We start from the raw sequence: 10,504 nt of genomic DNA, 5'->3' as shown, positions 1-10,504 counted from the left end.
CATTGTAGATCGATTTATGACATAATGGATCGATGAAATGGATTTTTTTTCCAGATCAACGGTAGCGGCGTTAGGTGGTGGAAATCATGGAGGAAATCAGTGATTGAGGATTTGAGGTCGGTCTAGGGAAGAGGGGTGATTAGGTGAAGAAGACGGCGTGAGAGAGAGAGAGAGAGAGAGATTTAATATGGGGAATTAAAAGAATTATTTTATTCCTAAAATGCCCCCTGATTCATTTTAAAATCATACCCCTGTGTTTTATTTTGTCTATGTATTTACAAAAATGCCACAATGCATCTTGGCCATCCTTTTTTTTCATCCAACGCTCCACTTTTAGTTCTCGAGTTCTCGGGAAACTATGGGTTCTCAAATGATCCTTCCTCTCTCTCTCTCTCTCTCTATATATATATATATATATATATATATATATATATATATATATATATATATATATATATATATATATATATATAGACAAAACTGCAAAAATGGTCCCTGTGGTATGCAATTTTTTGGGGTTTTAGTCCAAACCATGACTTTTTTGGATTGGTGGTCATGTTGAGGTATTTTGGTTGTGGTTGTAGTCCTTTGCTAAACTGAAATGACTAATATTCCCTCCTGATATTTTTTTAATCTTTTTTCTATTTAATTTAATGTTTTATTAAATTAAAATATAAGGCTCTCTCTCTCTCTCTCTCTCTTTCTCCCCTCCGTGATCGTGTTCTTCCTCAAAAACATATATAGAATCTGATGAATGATTATTTTGCTCCTAAGAGAGAACATGCATACACAATCAAGAACGTATATGTATACACACATATAATCGAGAACATACAATCCCTTCCCCTTGTTCTTCCTCCTAGCAACCCAAACCCACCAACAACGATTTCATTACCCCTTGTTTTTCCTCCTTGCCAACAACCCTTATTCTTCAAACTTTTCCTGCAATTATCGATTCTTAACAGAGGCATACAAAAACGAGCAGAACCTATGTTTTGGAATCCTTTCTTTTACCCAAAATCAATACATATAACATTTTATCAACATATGTTTAAGCCAAATCCAAATCGAACAATAGCAGCAATAGATATAAAATTGAGAATCAGAATCATAAGAATTAAGAGAAGAAAAGATATAGAACCTGATGAATCGGAGGGTACATTAAGTTTGTACATACAGATCAATGGCGTACAACTAATGGAATTTCAAATCGCTAGATACAGCAAAACATAGAATCATGAACAAATCATGAAATCACGATCGAAGATATAAGAGTTACTAGATACAAATGTGAGATACCTGGGGGAAAGCAGAGCTCTTAGCCCAAACACTACCGTCGACACCAATGATGGTTGCGGAGATGAGATGGTGACCAGTACCTTCGATATCACACAACAAATGATCATCCAGATTGCCACGACATTTTTGAAGGAAAAAACATTGAAACACACTCAATGCTATCGTAATCCATGGTACCAAATTTAAGAAACATAAACAATACCCACAAAGAGAGGATCAAATTTTAATGAAATTTGTTAGGGTTTTGCCACTTTTTGTTCAAAATCGGTCTTTTCCTCATTGTTTCTGGTTAAAGATGAAGATACAAAGGGGAAGGGAATGAAAGAGAAACAAGAGTTAGGTCTTTCACTTCCTTTTCTAATTTTTTGTTATTTTGCAGAATTTCGATGAGAGAGAGAGAGAGAGAGAAATTTTTATTTTATTAATTATTAAAATAAATAAATTAGTATTAGATTTAAAAAGAAATGAAAGAAAAATGAAAAATAAATACCATAAGGGTATTATAGTCATTTCAATTTTCGGAGGGACTATTTTCACATACAAACTAGTCTAAAAGGACCACGATGCCAAAAAATTTGTGGTTTGAACTAAAACCCCAAAAAAATGCATACCAAAGGGACGATTTTTGCAATTTTGTCATATATATATATATATATATATATATATATATATATATATATATATATATATATAGGTAGAGGTAATTTGAGACCGCCTATATTTTGTGAGACATGGGGACCAAATCTTAGCCTTTGATCAAAACTGATCTTGTGGCTCATAAAAAAACATGATTAACCCTAATGAATCTAATTGATTAGTTAATGAGGGGTAGATTAGTCACTAGGTTAAATTTTAGATGATCAGATTTGATTCAATGTTAGCGTTATCTTCATGTCATCAAGAAATCATCAGCTTCGATTCTTCTACCAAGATATTCGCTGGATCAACATTCATTGTTCTTCAATTCACTCTGATCAATCTTTTATCTCCTTAAATCTTCTATTCTTTCAACCGATAATCAATTTGATTTGGACATTGATCGAACAATGCTAAATAATAGCTATTAAAGTTGCGATTTTTGTGTTTTTTGAGTTCACGTTCTTCATTCTTCTACATCTGCAATTGATAATCTGCGTGATTGAGGTTTCTTTTCATCTATCGACACCAATAATTCATTACAAGATTGTTATCGATTTTAGCTCTGTGATCATCGATTTCATCCAAGGTAGAGGTTCAAGTGTTCATTCGATTTCTACTTATCTTCATCTTCAACAATTGCTAATAATCTTTCAAACTGTGATTTTTATTCTACATCACGATTTCATTAATTGATCAAGGTTTGAATTTTCTTTTCTCTGTTTTCATTGCTTTCATTGTTACTCGCATATAACATGTTCAATTGTTAACCTTGTAACATAAACTGATTGACTCATAAGCTACTAGTCATTTCTCCAATTAATATATGTATAATTCATGATTTCTGCAATCAACCATCATATTGATTGATTGAAATCAATTATTGTTCTTGAGAAAATTCTCTTAAACTATACATGCATTCTACATATTTGATGAAAGTCCTGAATGAATAAAGATTCTGATGTATCACCCCTCCTTTCGATAAATAAAGCCCTCTTTAAGAATGAGTATACTTTCAAAATATGAGTTAGGATTGGAGTAAAATAATTCAATATTGACTAATATTATAAAATTTACCTTAGTTTTGTTAAAATATGTCATTTTCTTTAAACACGGATGGTTAGAGATGTATTTTACCACACTTTTGTTTCAATATGCTCTTGTTAACATGTAGGAAATGGGTTGTACTAAAAAAATATTAGATGCTATTAAATAAATTATTGTTCTTCTAAAGCTAGTATATGTTAACAATGAGTTATTTTATGATTAATTTCATAAGAATGTATATTGTTCTGGTTATATCCATTGGATACATACCATCAGTGATATGTTATTACATGATGTGATTCTCTACTAGTGTATATTATTCTGATTAGACTAACTTAATTCTATCATTGAAATGTTATGAATATAATTTTTGTAAATCTTAATCCATCTGAAGTTTGAATCACTTGTAAAAACATAGTATTTATTTTAATCCATATATATTCTAAAAATTCATTCATTTTTGTTGCAGAGAAATTAAGTTAATGAAGCCCAGCTCGAAAGGAACTTGAATGTTTCAAATTAGAAGTTCTTACGACATATGTTGAGATTAAAGAACATGTAATATCTTAGTGAAAGGTTCAGGTTAGTCATAGTCCTCCTTGTCAGTTGCATGTTAAGTAAAAGATATATTGACTAGTTTTGCATGAAGTAGAATAGGTTCAGGTTAGTCATAATCCTCCTTGTCATATAATTTTTTACTCTATTCATTAAAACCTGATTGAATCTATAATGTTGACATTATACCATATGTTAAATATATCTTATAGTATTAACCATAACTAGAATATTATGCTACAAACTAGAACATTACACCATGAAGTAGAATTTATGACTTTGTTTCAATAATAATTGACATCGTTACTGTGTATAATGTTATGCATTTGTATTTTATCTGATTTTCTATAGAAACCAACTCCTTAATACAATGAAATGGTTTTTTTTTATTTCAAACAAAAAAAGATTGAAGATGGTTTTTTAGCATAAATTTGTTTAAATATATATAACACTACATATTTTCATAATTAGAACAATACTATGTTTAGCGTTTTATGTTAAGTATTGGTTATTCAGATATTCTCCATCATGAGGAAAATCAATCGGAAACCCAAGGTAATTTTGTTACCAATATCAATTGTTTTTATAGAATATTGATCATAGATTTATTAATTCCAATTATCAACATCGTGTTGTTGATTAGTTCATGTTACCGCATATTTTCTTATAGAATATTGAACATACATTTATGATTAAAGTCATATGAATGCACATTATTTTTATTATATGTTAATGTGGTGGTATATTATTTTTTGTAGTTCTAAGTGACAAGGTTGAATCACAATATAGCTCTTGTAAACAAATCATTTGACCTGATGGTTATTTCTTTTGGATTCCAGAAGTTGAAAGGAACTTGAATGTTTGAAGCTAGACTTTTTCAACTATATGTATCGAGATTAATGGATATGTAACAGATTTTATATGTCACAAACATGTAATAGATTTTTTATGGTTTTTGGTGCATTGTTATCTGACTATAACTTGATAAGACTTTTTGAGATTCCTATTCATCCTTTTGTCTAACAAGGTAACCAGATGATGGAGAATTATGATACTATGTTGAAATGTTGTTTTCAAATTATCAATGGTTTTCTAATCATTGAGATTATTTGTTTTAGTTTCATCGACTTTTGGCTTTTGATTTTTTCATTTATTCAATTCATGTACATAAACAAAATTAATATAGATACTCAAGATTCAACAATATTATAAAAAAATATGTCTTTATAAACAACACATTAATAATTAAACTAACAACATTCTTGTAACATTAACTCTTAATTCTATAATATTACATATTCCACTACTAGAAAAACAGCCTTTTTACGACGCGCAATGCGTGTCGTAAAACGCTCAGACGACGCGCAAATGCGTGTCAAGGAAGGTCCTGTCATAACGAGAGACGACACGCTTTTATGCGTCGTCTATAGACAACGCGCATTTACGACGCGCAGTTACGACACGCATTTACGACGCTCATTTACGACACGCAATGCGTATCAAGGAAGACCCTGTCATAAAGGAAGACGACACGCATTTGCGTGCGTAACCTTCCGACGCGCGTTTATGACACGCATTGCGTATCATTATAGCCCCTGTCGTAAATGAAGATGACACGCATTTGCGTGTCATAAAATTCAACAACCATTTACAATATGCATATACTATACTCTTTTACGCATAATACAAAAATATGGAAACAAATATATACCAAAACAATCAATTTCATCCATAACATCATGTTAAAAAATTGTTACATTGGTATTAAGGGGATCCGATTGTACATTGTTATTAAGAGGTTTTCTCTAACTATATAACCTAATACTACATTGCAATAATACCAGGCGACAGATTGCCATCTAGAATAACACTACAAGGCCGCATAAATACCATGTTCTTGCATTCTCATCACATTATAAACCAAACCTGTTTCAGCAAAGCAGATTACAACATTAGATTCAGCAAAATCAGAACAAGGTGCATATGTTGAGTCAAACTAAAACCATATTCTCAATCAACTGACAACTGTATCCAAATGCATACTATAGATAGAAAATTGTACCCTAAACTAATTGGATCAAAAACCCCTTTAAACATGGACATAAAAAAACCAATAAGTAAGGATGATTCAAATAGCTATAAAAACATGTGAGTGTCTGCATATTGACTTGTAGTTAACATATCACCAAAAAAATAGACCCTGAGCACACTTAAAGTTAACATTAACAAACAGAAGAAAGATGCATTCCAAATTCTGAAACCAGGATTAGAAGTGGACCCTGATAAAAACCCTCACTTTGATCCACGAATGGTAATATATAAAGTTACTCATTTGATTATATGATTAAATAAGTGTATTCTTACAGGAAGTCTATAAGATCATTTTCAACTTATTTTTAGAACGAGCTTTAGCAATTCAGTCATGTCACTTGTTGGTAGCCGAGAGCACAATACCAAAATACCAAAATCTATGTATTTCATTGCTACTTTTATTACTTTGTTCAACTAAAAAACCGATAAAACATAGAAACACGGAAAATACCAAAATCTGATGGAACAGATGTATGAGAAATTGATCCTCAGTTTCTGACCCTTGATCACAATATATTTAAATGTAAGTATGAATTATATATAATAAAAAAAATACCAAGTTCTTGTAAGTCGACATCTGGAGCTAGGAAAGAATTCTGTTTCATCTTGTTTGTATGAATTTGAAGAATTTGGAGACGACCATTTTCATCTGGAAGGCTGATTTCCACTTGGACTTCTAAACGACCAGGCCTAGCCAATTAGGAGATGACACATCAGCAAACATGGTAAAGGACTAAAAGTTAGTTAACAAGATTTTTTTAATGGACTCACCTCAAAAGAGCTTCATCAAGCAGATTATTTTTGTTTGTCATACCAATGAGCAACACATTGTTCAGTGCTCCCACACCATCTATCTAAAAAATGGATTTTTGAAATTCAGTGTTAGTTTAATTCATTTTTGTTGATTATACAGTTTGACTTTAAATGGTTGGTCAAACCTTTGTAAGAAGCTGATTCACAATGCTATCGTGCACCCCTGTGCCATCCCTAGTAGAACCTCTAGACTGCAAGTTTACAAAAATAAATTATGATGAATATTTGAAAATGAAAATTAAAAAATTAAAAAATGTCAGAATATTAAAATATGGGATTGACATACCTTGCCAATTGCATCAATTTCATCGAAAATGATGACATGTAAGTCACTTTGATCCCCTGGGAAAATATGAACAAAAAGGTAAAAAAAAAAAAAAAAAAAAAAAGAAACAAACTTGTATAAAAGTCAAGATTTTTTAATCCTACCTCATGATCTTTGATCTTGTTCAGCATCAGAAAATAAGTCTCTTACATTTTTCTCAGTTTCACCAACAAATTTACTCAACACTTCAGGCCCATTTACAATCTAATTTGTACTTTAAACAACACAGGGAGTCATACCAACAACAGAGAGTCATACCACAATAGAAGAAAAGAAAAACGAAATGAGAACCTAATTATATGACAATTTGATGAGAGATGGTTTGAATAATTGGGAGCCAGAAGATCACACCTTTCTAGCACGTGTATGCATAAGAGGTTCTAGCAAATTACCTTGAATGGATGGATATGAGGCTTTATTCACATACTTCATTCCATATATCTGTTTAATTTTTAAAATCACTAAACACATGTGTAGGACTCAAAAAACGTGCCACCACACCCATTCACAATCAAATGTTGGACATTCACAATCAGTGGTTCTAAGCACGGTGGTGTATCCCCTACAAAAGGATTAGGTAGGCTTCTTACAGTGATAATATGATTGATAGTTAAATATGTGAATTTTAGTTAGTTATTACCTCATAAGGATTCCTAATAACTTCAACCCACCACTTGAAAACATCATAAGGACTTGCTTTAAGAAACCTTAAAAGCCCAAATAAGTCATCCAGCTTTCTTTGTATTAAGGTAAGCGCATTGCCATTTCTGTTGCAGCAACAACATTACTCTCCACCATTTGACCCTCATCCAAACAAATCCTCCACCAGAATATTCAAGTCAGAAAAGTTGGAATCACAGGGTACTTCTTCTGGTATCTTAAAAGTCGCCTATCCCCTATATTCCTTTCAGAATCATGAGATAAGTCTTGTCTCAGCACATCATATGTTGTTAACACAATGTCAGCACTAACAGATGTGGTATTATAAAGTGATGTCGTTTTAACTCCTTCATACACAACTTTTAGTGAACCTGGACTTGTATGACTGCAAAAAGAAATAAACCATTTACATGAAGGAGCATACATATATACAATAAAGCTGAATCAATAAATAGTAATAGTAGTTGAGGTTTACTGAGTTATTTCAGCAACTGTTTTCTCTATATCAAGAGTTATTCTGACATCACTTGAGAATTGAGATGTTTGTTTTTAATTTTTATACCTTATATAGGAGGGTTATTCTGGAGCTTTAAAAGCCAGGAGTGGTGCATTTCCATTTGCATTTATATAAATATGGAATTTCTAATCTTGATACATAGCTGTAAATGCGGGTTCAAGATTCTCATTTACACTCTTTGTTGGTCTCTTGGGTTTCTGGCGGTGAACGTCCGTGTTATCCAACTCCGTTACTGTTGAATTTGGGTTTTTAGAACCTTTTTGAGCCCTTGCTTTTGCAGGCCCTTTCTCTGTATTACCTTTTCTCTGCAAATAATGTTATATGATGAATTTCATGTTTCATGTCGTTTTTTATGAAAAGACCAAAATAGCCTTCAACATACCTTTTTAGACGAGCTTGGTTTCTCAGAAGGAGAGGTGTTGAACGGATCCGATGGAGGTTCAGGATCCGTAATGTCTTCCAGGCGTGCATCACCTTCTTCATCTATCCTTATAGCTTTCGCCCTACCCTTTCTCCTTTGTCGATCTTTAACCTACATATTTCATATTTCATAATTTATAAAATGACAACCCTTCCCCTTTTAATAATTAATTAATATGATGCATGCAGCAATATGATTTATTAATTTATAGTACCTGAGCTGGAATATCTTTAAGCTTCTGCTCCATCTGTGCATCATCAATGAGTAAAGAAATAACATCTTCAGGGGCTAAAATGTCACCCTGTATGTGACCACCAGTCATCACAAGTTGTTGAACTGTACTTTTCTGGCTCGCTCTATGCAAAATCTTTTCTTCAACCGTTTCTTTGCATATCAACCTGTACACTGTAACCTACATACACATATACATATAAATATAACATACATACATTATTGATAAGGTTATTTTTGGTAAAAAAATAAATAAATAAATAAATAAATAAATGAAGTAAGAAAACTAACATCTTTGGTTTGACCCAAGCGATGAGCCCTGTCCATGGCTTGTAAATCAAGAGTTGGATTCCAATCACTTTCGTAAAAAGTGACAGTGTCAGCAGCTGTCAGATTGATCCCCACCCCACCGGCTCTTGTACTCAGCAAGAATACAAAGATATCATTCCTACAACAGATTGCATATAAATATTTTATCATTTTATGGCGGAATGGAATCAACAGAGGAGGAATGGAATGAGTGATTCTGTGATTCATTCATTCTCACCGTAGCTGGAAGTCGTTGACCATGTCACGACGGTCTATTATGGTAGAGGATCCATCAAGGCTTAAATATCTGTAGTTCATGTAGTCTTGCATCAAAGCATGACCACTTTAGAAAAGAAAAACAATAATAACAATAATTTAGTTGATGATACTGATACTATATCTCGATAATATTCAACATCTTGGTCATTTGAGCAACCAGGAGAACACGATGATTTCCTGCACGCAACCGCTTCAACAGTATATCAAGTGTTTGAAGCTTCCCTGAGTCCTAATCACCATACCATCAATTCAAGTTAGGAATCATTGCAAGAAACATCAATGTTATTGTTAAATAATAATCTTACTGTGAGCATCTTGGCTGGATCAAAACTTTGCATAGGTGGACAAGAACCAGAGATCTTATGAGTGAGCTCAAGAGCAGGTTGTACAACAGGTAGTTCACTATCGATTTCTTGTATCAAATGGTGAATAGCACCATCATTTGGCTAATTAGGTCCATTTGATTCAAAAGTGCGTGCAAATCCAAGCAACACCCTCTTAATCCAACGATTATGTAATTCCTCAGCTTTTCTGTAAGCAAAATCCCTATCTGGACACTCCGCATCAATCTACCAATCACATAAAATAAAAAACAATGTCAACGACTTAAATAACTTGTTTTATATTAATATAATCAGAAAAGAAAACACTTACAGGAGGTGCCCTTATCTGTGGAATGAAGAAAAAGGCTGAATGAAGAAGGCGAACATTGGATACAAGTCTATCTTGATGTGAGATTACCAATGCCTCAAAAGGATCATCTGTGGGTCCCGTTGCAAGTCTTCTCTTAAAAACAGGGGAACCGGTTGCTTGACTCAGTTCTAAGCAAAATGGACAAATGTGGGCCCCATCACAGCAACTGTTTTCTCTATATCAACTCCACCATGGATTATCACACTTCCAAAATCACCTGCTCACATTCAATTTTTTTTAAAATTAATAATATGACATTATAAACCGACAAGATTTCTTTTAACATTAAAAATCGCTATTTATTAATCAAAATTTGCAGAGAAAATACCTTCTCTTTCCTCTTCAGAACTACCCACAAGAGGTACTCCATTAGGGACTTGATGAGGCTTAGATGGAACAATATATCCATATTCTTCATTCATTTTTGCTCCAAGTGTCAGTGTGCATAACACAACATTAAATAAAGAGATAAACAAATAAATAATAAATAGATATAAATATAAATATATAGTTATATACCCCGTAAGCATAGGCCCTGAAGGCATACATAAAATACATAAATATACTTCACATTCTCTATTACACCACATCCATACCATGAAAGATCAAAGCAAAAAGAAAATGTAAA

The 10,504-nt window shown here is 32.5% G+C and overlaps 1 pseudogene across 1 annotated transcript; it reads right to left on the bottom strand.

Moving 5' to 3' along the window:
* Positions 1–5,218: 5,218 nt before the first annotated feature.
* Positions 5,219–10,298, bottom strand: LOC145130691 (chromatin-remodeling ATPase INO80-like; annotated as a pseudogene). The gene is made up of 17 exons (XR_013717760.1): positions 10,205–10,298; positions 10,020–10,093; positions 9,838–9,969; positions 9,489–9,752; positions 9,300–9,412; positions 9,143–9,247; positions 8,887–9,043; positions 8,579–8,776; positions 8,326–8,475; positions 7,989–8,254; positions 7,407–7,811; positions 6,871–7,328; positions 6,728–6,783; positions 6,567–6,632; positions 6,400–6,482; positions 6,185–6,318; positions 5,219–5,463 (listed from the first exon to the last, which is right to left on the bottom strand). The product of XR_013717760.1 is annotated as a chromatin-remodeling ATPase INO80-like (transcript).
* Positions 10,299–10,504: the final 206 nt, after the last annotated feature.

The sequence above is a fragment of the Lactuca virosa genome, chromosome 8, assembly GCF_052849685.1.
Source record: "Lactuca virosa cultivar CGN04683 chromosome 8, Lactuca_virosa_CGN04683_v6, whole genome shotgun sequence".
In the NCBI taxonomy this organism is placed as follows: domain Eukaryota; kingdom Viridiplantae; phylum Streptophyta; class Magnoliopsida; order Asterales; family Asteraceae; genus Lactuca; species Lactuca virosa.
This window is presented reverse-complemented; position numbering and strand designations above follow the sequence as displayed.